Source organism: Pteropus vampyrus, unplaced genomic scaffold (assembly GCF_000151845.1).
Source record: "Pteropus vampyrus isolate Shadow unplaced genomic scaffold, Pvam_2.0 Scaffold201, whole genome shotgun sequence".
In the NCBI taxonomy this organism is placed as follows: domain Eukaryota; kingdom Metazoa; phylum Chordata; class Mammalia; order Chiroptera; family Pteropodidae; genus Pteropus; species Pteropus vampyrus.
The window spans coordinates 1307693-1318602 of record NW_011888982.1 but is presented as its reverse complement, the minus strand read 5'-3'; positions in this window follow the sequence as shown (position 1 = coordinate 1318602).

The following is a 10910-nucleotide window of genomic DNA, read 5'->3' as shown; positions in this document are numbered from 1 at the left end:
GGGAACAGGGAAGAGTAAGATGAAAAATAGCACTTGTTACCCATTTTGCCCTAAATTTAATGTCGATTTTCTGCTCTTAAGTACTGGACAGCTAGAGGATTGGTCTGCAGAAGCAGGAAGCACTGTGCTTGCTTAGCCTACAGAGATGCTATGAAAGTCTATTTTCAGATGTGGCTTCTGAACCCAGCAGGATCTGAACTGTGTGAAACTTACTCAGCAAATAGCTGCTGCAGCACCAACATATTAATACTGAAGGTTGTTGATTCACTCAATATTAGAATGCTCCTCAATATACTTCTATCACCACAAGACTTACTTTCAAGGCATTGTCAGTGTCTTGGAATCTTTTAAATGTGAGAATGCAAGAGTGATGGTGAAAACATCTATGGTCCTCAGATATATCAGAGGAGAGGGGAGAAACAACATCTCAGAAAAGTTTCTAAAACTGTGGCTATCTGAGATATTTTTAATTTTTAGAAAAGTGTGCCTTGAACTGAAAAGAGTTCTTTACAGTTTCTGCTGTGTGACATTACTCTTGGTGAAAAGAATGTACAAGATGAACCTGAAGCACCTCCTTATGTCAGAAAGTAAGAAAATAGTCTAACATCTATCTTCCCCACAATACGCATAATGTGGGGTATGTCAAAAGGACACAGGAATCAACTGAATGAGCTCCCAATGAACAAACCACAATTTTAGCTAACCAACATAAACAAAATAGCTCACATTATAACTATAAGATAAATATCCATCCATATTGATACAAATCATGGTTGAATAAATAAATAAGTGAAGAAGAGATAAATTTTTAGTACAGAATAATTCCAAATAATTTATGTAGATACTTTGCCCTCAAGAAGGTAGAGTACAACTCTTTACTCCTTAAGTGTGAGCTGCACATAGTGACTTCCTTCCAAAGAATACAGTGTGGAGAGGGGGAAAAGTATAACTTTAAAACGGAGAAACCTGGCAAACACTACCTCATCAGGTGATCAGGGTCAATATCTACAGTGATAAGTCCTGTTGATAGTATGAATTCTTAAAATGATATGATAAAAATGACACTTTACCTTTGTGGTTTTTCACCTAAAAATGTTTAACCCCAGACTAATAATGGGAGGAAAAACAGAAAAATCCCAATTGAGGAACATTATCTAAAATACCTTAGTGCTCCTCAAAACTGTCAAAAAACAAGGAAAGTGTGAGAAAGTGTTTCCATCAAAAAGAGCATAAGGAGATATGATGATAGAACATAATGTAGACTCCTGGATAGAATCTTGGAGCAAGAAAAAAATTGGGTAAAAACTAAGAAATTTGAATAAAGTATAGACTTTACTTAATAATATATCAATATTGGCTCATTAATTGTGACAAATATAACTTATAAATACAAGAATTGAATAATAAGGGAAATTGGATGTGGCATATATGAAAACTTTCTGTGCTATCTTCTCAACTTTTCTGCATATCAAAAAAAGTATTATAAAATTCAAAGTTTATTTAAAAGATATTGGATTCACTATATTTTAAGGATAAAATACAGGAAATTTCTAACATACAAAAATATAAATCATATCCAAGATAAGATATGGGAGATTTTAAATTAAATTTGGGTTTATACACTCAGTTGAATATTACACAGTCATTAAAAATATTTTCAGAATGTTTATATAAAAAACTGGGAAATAGTTATGTTAAAATGTTAAATGGAAAAAGTAAATAAATTTTTCGTGAAGTATGATCATATCTATATCAGATGTGTACCATAAGCTCAAGTTCCTTCCTGGAGACAGAGATAGAGAGAGACAGAGAGAGAGAGAGAGAGAGAGAGAGAGAGAAGCTATTTATAAACAGCTAGTGTATTATATATAAAATATTCAACTGACTGTTTTTAGGATGTGAACATAATTTTTTTATTCTACTTTTTTATTATGTTTTGTACATGTATTTGTTTTATAAGGGAAATTATATTTTTTTGAAGAAAGAAATATGTGTCATAATTTTAAAGTATTATAGAATTGAAGATTAAGAATCTCTAAAAAATAATCCACATAAGTGGTTTGAGTTTAGCTGTAAAATCAGATCTGGGTTTACATATTATTTCCAAACTTAATAACTTTGAAAAATTATTCAAATTATAACTCTTAGTTTCTCATTGGGAAAATGGAGAATAATCATATGAATCAAAACATTTATCTCAGTTATTGAATTATAATAATGTGCTAAATAAATAGTAGATATGTTGTTAGAAGAAAATTAAAAATATTTTAGTCTGAATTCTGCAGAAGATGGATGAAGATGAAGAGATTCTGAGAAATAGAGAACATTAACTTATACTAATTTACCCTGAATTCAAATCACTCATGAAAGATCATAGGTAGACAGAACATTATTCATCATAATGAAGGAAAGGGTAGTAATATGAAAGCAAATTCCAAGGAAACTTTGAAGGGAATCAATACAAATCTTACAATATCTTAACAAAAAGAGCATTTTTCAAGAACCCATAAGGCTAGAGAAACAATATCTTGTTTTAAAAGAAAAATGAAATGCTTGATATGATTTTAGAAAAAGTAAAATTTAATATAGAAGTAAAATTATTGGCAAAGAGATTTGTTTGAGATATTTTACATTGGCCTTGGGATGTTTATGTCCATAAATTGCTTTTTTAAAATATGCAATGTGAATATTTAGAAATGTTGATTGAATTGTTTAATTAGGAAAATGAATTTTGAAGACAAAATTTAAAAATGAAAATATAAAAGTATATTTATGCAAGATTCTCTGTAACATTTGTGTCATTATGAAAGTGATTTTGGTGGCTGATTATTAGCAGAGCTAAGGAAGAGCCACTAATAAACAGAGCATAGCTGGTAAGATGGCTCTAGGATGCTTAAGAAAGTAATGCTAAGCCATACCAGGAAAACTGTAAGTCTGAGCTGCAAGACTAGGCACTATTTAGTCACTGAGAAGCTTGTATTAGTTTGGCAGGGCTACCATAACTACAAAAAAGTACTACAAACTGGGTAGCTTAAACAGCAGAAATGTATTTTCTCACAGCTCTAAAGGTCAGAAATCCATGATCAAGGTGTCAACAGAGTTTGTTTCTTCTGTGTCTCTCCTTGGCTTGTAGACAGCCATTTTTTCCCTGTGTCTTCACATGGTCTTCCCTCTAGACATATCTGTATCCTAATTTTCTCTTTACAAAAGAAAACCATTCAAATCAGATTAGGGTCCACTTTAATCAACTCAATTTAACTATATTATATCTTTAAACAATCTATCAACAAATACAGTTATATTCTGAGGTACTGGGTGTTAGAGCTTCAACATATGAATTTAGGGGGATATAAAAGAAGACATCTTCACTGATGATTGTAATTTATGCCCCACACAAGTAATACATCAATGATTAGAACTTGTGGTCAAGAGATGTTATTGTCAATCTGAGTATATGTGCTTCCACTTGATTTGTGTCTTCCTAACCCCTGCAGCAGTGCCCATAGATATTTTTAAATAACAATGTACATTTCTGAAGCATTTATTTAAAGGCTTGGGAAATAATCATTGATTACCCTCAGAAAAGGCAACTCCAAGAGTGATGGAAATTGTCCAAATAACACACTACCCAAGGGGTTGCTAAGTTTCAGTTGGGCTAAGAAGAGAGGACTCTGATAAAAGGAGAAGTGTCGTGTTCATGAGATGACTACAAGTAGCTTGTGGGAACAATTTAGAACTATAAGGGGCTTCAGGATGGAGATCACAACATAATGGAAAAGTTGAATTAAAGACCAATATAATGAGAGAATGTCAATGAAAAAATCTCATTAAAAGAAGAGGAAAGAGGCCTCCAAAGAGGTTTCATTGGAGGAGTCTAACAACAAGAGGTATTATAAGTACTTTAATTATTGCTTTTTATCTACGCTTCTTTGAAAATAGAAATTTTTAGTTCAACGGCATCAAATTGGAATATTTCATGTTGTAATTAGAGTAAAAGCCATTGAGATATATTCATGTGGACACTTTAAGCCAAAATTTATGCAAAAAAGATTAATTTTTAAAACTGAAGTGAATTAGGATAGCATATATTTGGGAAGCTCTGAAATTACTTGGGATATTTAGTATAATGCAAGATCATAAAGGTGGATGCAATCTAATAAATCTCAGTAACTCTTTAGTCAAGGAAATATAACTGTCTAATGTGAACTCTCTTTTGTCAGTGTTTTAAGTACATTTAGTATTTTTTTTTACTTTCATTTATACTTACTTTCAGACAAAATTGTCATTTTTAGTGTGTGCTTATGAGCAGGTTTGAAGGGGCAATTGACCTCAACTATAATCTTCCCCTGTTAGCCATAAATTATTATGGATATCAGGCAATAGAGAAAATAAGAACTCATTCTGACTCTCTGTACACACACACACACACACACACACACACACACACACACACACACACACACACGCACGCACTCCCTCCACCCCACAGAAGCCCTAAGCTTGAAATAAATACAGACTAATTCAGGCAAAATCAATCACTTATAAAATAACATTAAAAACTGATCATTTGATTCCCACTCTATAAAATAAAGGCAAAAATAAAATTGATGCTGTGCATCTAGTTACAACAGTAGAGGTGGAGGCCAAAGTGTGAACAGAGGTGAACTTACCAAAATAAGGATACAAAAGAAGTAAAGAGAACAAAATGGAATACTATGAGAAGAAGAAGAGAAACCAGTCAGACGGTGAGACAAGAGTTTGACAAATGCAAGATGAGAAAAACAGATTAGCTGCCTGCTTTCACTCTAAAAACACAGGTATTATCTACTTATCTAGGTACACATTCATGTTAAGGGGATACTTAGGCTTTTAAGTTATAAATAAAGGCATTCTTCTGTATCTCATTTGGACAGGTAAGATTTTTGAGATTGTTTTCTTAGAATATTTCATAATAATCCATTTCCACATGGCTCACCAAACTGTAGTAAATGTAAAAAAAGAGCAGTCAACGTAGATAAAAGAGGAAATATTTGTGACCGACACATATAGGAAACAAATAAAAATAAAACAAAACAAAAAAACCTTCAACTCTCTATTATCTGTACTGATGAGAAATGCCTGATGACTCAATGCTTGCACAACAAACAGCAATAATACTGTTTCACACAGAATGTTTATTCGTAGCACGTTATTTCCCAGCAATTGTTAGCACAGCATATTCAACAGTAAATAAGACAGGCAAGGTCCCTGCTCTCAAGAGGAGTATTCTGTAGTTGGAGTGAAAAACTGAACAAGATAGTTTCAGTGAATGATACCTGCTTTAAGGAAATAAAACAGAGTGATGCAATAAAAAATGGTGTGGATGATGCCAATGTCAATGGTGTTTTATGGGTGATTTTAGCTGGGCAGTTGGGGAAATTCTCAGAGAAGGTAAACATTTGAACTGAGGTCTGAAGGTGAAAAGGGAGATAATACTATGAAATCTGAGGGCAAAATATAACAAACTTTCTACCCAGAGGCAGGGGAAGTATGAGAGATGAGGGAGGTTGGATTTTATATTACCTACAATGAGAAGATTTTAGAGATTTTTAATAGATTTTAAATTTTTTAACATTTTATTTATATTTGAAATGATCTATTTGATTTGGGAAGTAGTTCAGATAGGATTTGCACATGGATTTGATGTGGTCCCAAAAAGTGAGTTTGTCACCTTGACCTCACCCATCTCTGGCAGGCTCTGGTCTCATGGAAAGCTCTGCTTTGATTTGTAGGTTCTTAAATGCTTTCTATGTAATTGTCAATGTACTAGGGAAAAGACACACCAACTATCATTTGTCTTTTTTTTCTCTTAGGTCTTGACTCTGTAATAGTTCATTTTTTCATAGTTCCTTAATTTTCTAATTCAAGCCATTTTAGTTTTTTTCCCAGTTTTTCTAGTATACTCAACAGAAGTATTGTTCCCATTTATATAATTGACTTTGCTATGTTCGCAATCTTACAAAACATGCAAACAAAAACAAATATATGAAAAATAACTATGAATTTAGATTAGTGACATATTAAATGATTATGTTATCTAACTTGAACTTATTCTGCTTTTATAAATTCAGGTTAGGTAATGGATATCAATGTTAAACATTGCAAATAATAAAGAAAATATTTAATAGATTAGACTGCATTAGATTAATTATTATTGTTCTTTGAAACAAACGATAAAGAAAGTGAAAATATAAGCCACACATTTGAGGAGATATTTGGAAATTATATAATTAACCCAAGATTAGTATTCGTTATACTCTGAGAACATTAATAATAATAATAACCTATTAGAAAAATGAGCAAAAGAAACAAGCAGACATTTTAGAAGAGCAAACACAAATGGCCCTAAATTATATGAATATACACACATCACAAGTAATCAAACTGTTATATAATCAAATTAGATAAATATATAACAGTTTCTCAATTCATTTGCAAATTGAGGTCAAAATGAGAAACTGTTATATATTTATCTAATTGGAAAAAATGTCAGATAGTTTTTAAAAAATTAAGTCATTAAGATGTGAGGCAACAGTAACTTAGCCATGGTTAATAAAAATATATGTTATTACAACCACTTTGAAAAAATTCATATACTTATTAAAATGAGAATGTATAAACTTAAGTCCTACCTATTTTGCTCATATATATATATAGATGAGAGACTTTTATGAAGAGAAATTTTTTGCATATGTGATATTAAGAGGCAAATTACAGAACTGCTCATAAAACTATTAAAGAAAAAACTAAATACAAATATCTATTAGAAGTAAAACATGTATATTTTTTAGTGCATTCATATTACATAATACTATACAACCTCACAAATGAATGAACTACAACTACATACAACATGGACAAATTTCAAAAACTATACATAAAGAGAAAGTGGCAAGTCAAAAAAGAAAAGAGTATGAAAAGTTAAAAGCAAAAATTATATATTATATAATGATATACAATAAATTATATTAGATATACATATATTGGAAGTAGAACTATTTTTAAAATTGGGTTGTAAAATTTAGAATGTTGATTAGTCCTTGAAGAAGTGGAGAAAGGTGTGGTTGATGGATTATCACAAAGCTTTTAAGATATCTATATTTTTCTGTGTCTTTGTTTGAGTAGTGGGTGTACTGGTTATATTTTTATTATTAATTAAATAATCAGTATCCATTTTATGCATTCTTTTGTAGATATATTTCATAGACATTTGAATACTTAAAACATATCAAAATTAGACATTACTTGCAATTACATAAGCAATAAGTACTGTATACTTATCTTATTTTGAAATTTTTTAATTTCAAATTTTATCGGATAAATTAATTTTCTCCACATATTTAGCAGTAGTTGAATTTATTTCTCAGTAAATTAACTCTAAAGTACTCATACAATTTAACATGCAAGAAAAAAGAAAAGCACAAATAATCCAATTTAAAAAATGGGCAGAGAACCTGAATAGACATTTCTCTAAAGAAGACGTACAAATGGTCAACAGACACATGAAAAGATGCTTGATATCACTAATTACCAGCAAAATGCAAATCAAAACCACCATGAGATCTCACCTCACACCTATCTGAATGATTATGATCAAGAAGACAACAAAGAATAAATATTAGTGAGAATGTGGACAAGAGGAATCCCTCATGAACTGCTGGTGAAATTGTAAAATTGTGCAGCCACTATGGAAAACAGTATAGATATTTCTAAAAAAATAAAATAAAATAAAATAGAACTACCATATGACTCAGCAATTCCACTTTTGGGTAATTATCCAAAGAAAATGAAAACACTAATCTGAAAAGATAATGCATCCCTATGTGTACTGCAGCAGTGTTAACAATAGCCAAGATATGGAAGCAACCTAGGTGTTCACTGATAGATGAATGAATAAAAAAGATGTGGTACATATATACAATGGAATATTACTGAGCCATCTGTAAACATGAAATCTTGCCATCTGCAACAATGTAGATAGACCTAGAAGGTATTAGGCTAAGTAAAATAAGTCAAACAGACAGAGACAAATATCATATGATTTCACTTACATGTGAATTCTGAAAAAAAAGATGAACAAACAAACAAACAAAAACATAAATAGACTCATAGATACAGAGAACAGAGAGCAAACTGATGGCTGTCGGTGAGTGGATGGACAAAAAAAAACGAAGGGCATTATGAAATACAAACTTCTAGTTATAAAATAAATCACAGGAATGTAATGTACAACACAGGGAATATAGTCAATAATATTGTAATACCTTTCTACAGTGGTAAATATTTATTAGACTTATTATGGTGATCTCTTCACTTTATAAGGTATATAAATGTTGAATCACTATGTTGCATATTTGAAATTAGTATAATATTTTGCATGAACTGTAATTTAAAAATAAATAAATTTAAAAAACAAATTTTGCCCAATTGTCCACAAAAGTGCTCAATATATCTTATGGATTTTAAAAAAAAATGTTTATTATTCAGAAGGCTGGTAACCCTATTTCTTACAGTATTCAGGTATTTTTTTATAGTTTTATATTTCTGATTTGGCTTATGATCTATTTGTAATAAATAGATTTTAAAATAATTTTATATTTAATTCTGTTGATCATTTTTTTCCCATTTTTATCTTAGGTCATATATGGAAAAAAGTACCCTCTTATTTAAGTGAATTCTTCTGTATTTCATGATTTAATATATGTATATAATTTTTTATTCTAGTTGGAATATATTTTTGTGCCATGATGTAAGAATCTTTTATTTCCAAATATTTAAGAAGTTATACATTAACCACATTTACTAAATAATTTACATTATCCAGTTAATAAATATATCAGTTTTATACTAATAATAGAAAAATAAACATAATTTTAATTGAATTAATACTTGCATACAGTTGAAAGTTAAATAATGCAGAAAATATAATGCATATAACAGTCCTCCACCTTTCCGTGCTTTGCTCTGTTTCTCATAAATTATAACCATGGAATCTTTAAAATGTAATTCTTGGTCACATCAAGGAAACAAGAATACATTAGAATAAATGAATCAGCTCTCCAGAAGAAAATTAAATTCGTCTAAACAGTAGTGAATCATATGTTTGAAAACAAAATTAACTTTTCCATTAAAAACTATATTGACAATTTTATTGTTACTGAAAATAGTCCAGTAACTTCTATAATTTCAAAGTCCTGCTACTACAATTTTAAAAAGTCTCCTTCATTTTAGAATATCATTACTTAAACATTAAGTGTTGTTTTGTCACAGAGTAGGACTGTTCATATTCATATGTCAAATATATCTTCTAAATACATTCTAGTTTATTCCACACACTCCACTCCACTCGTCTTTATTATTGACAATAAATAACATCCCCACATGATATAGATTTATATATATGAAAACTCTGAGTTTGATAAATTTGGACTTGTAAGGTAACAGAGTATACGGAGACAGATTCTTTTATTTTTCTAACCAAAAAAGTTCACTTGTAGAAGGCATAAAAAGCTGAGAGCATAAAATTTACAATTTTATATTCTATTGCTCTCGAAAGCTGAGCTTTTTTAGATATCAAGGGGACTAAAAAAATACAATATGTCAAAACATTGGAAACGAAGAAATAAGAAAGTTAAAACCAGAATATTAAAGAAATTCCCTTTACTGCTAAGTGCTTTAAACATGAAAGGAAAGGAAACCTGCCGAAATAATAGCATGATTCATAGACTATTATTAATACGCAGCTTTTATAAAATGTGATTTAATAGATTAAAAACAGAGATAGCATGTCTTAATTGTCCTGATTAGATTTTATAAATAAAACAGATGGGATTACTGTTCAGAGATTTTTATAGTACTCAATATGTTATTTTAAAATATCCAAAGGGACCTGAAAATTATATATTTATAATATGTATTATATTATGATAGATTTGTGTTTATCTCAAAAAATAAATGCCCATAGTTTCCCATGGTTACACATATATATTTAGATCAGTTCTGTTGATAAATAACAATTTTTACATTTTCTCTGGGTAGCACAAAAATATATTCCTTTAAGGATCAATACAACAAGAAAACAACTCTAGTATACATATACGCATCCAACATTGGAACACCTACATATATAAAGCAATTTTTGACTGACATAAAAAGAGAGATTGACAGTAGAACACTCATAATAGAAGACTTTAACACCCCATTGACACCAACAGACAGATCTCCCAGACATAAAATCAACAAGGAAACGATGGGCTTAAATGACACACTAGACCAGATGTACTTAATAGATATTTTCAGAGCATTTCACCCCAAAGCAGTAGAACATACTTTCTTCTCAAAGACACATGGAATATTTTTCCAGATATACCACATGTTAGGCCACAAAACAACTAACAACAAATTTAATAGGATTGAAATAATATCAAGCATCTTTTCCAAACACGATGGTATGAAAATAGAAATCGACTACAAGAAAAAAAAAACTGGAAAATGAAGGCTAAATAACATGCTACTAAACAATAAATAGGTTAATAATGAGATCAAGGAAGAAATCAAAAGATACCTACAGACAAATGAAAATGAAAACACAACTCAAAATCTGTGGAACACAGAGAAAGCAGTCCTAAGAGGGAAATTCATAGCAATACAGGCCTACTTCAAGAAACAAGAAAAAGCTGAAATAAACATTCTAAACTTACGCTTAAAAGAATTAAAAAAAGAACTGCAAACAAAATCCAATGTTAGTAGAAGGAAAGAAATAATAAAGATCAGAGCAGAAATAAACAAAATAGTGTGTAGAAAAACAATACAAAAGATCAAGAAACCAAGAGCTGGTGTTTTGGAAGGTTAAACAATATTGAAACACCTTT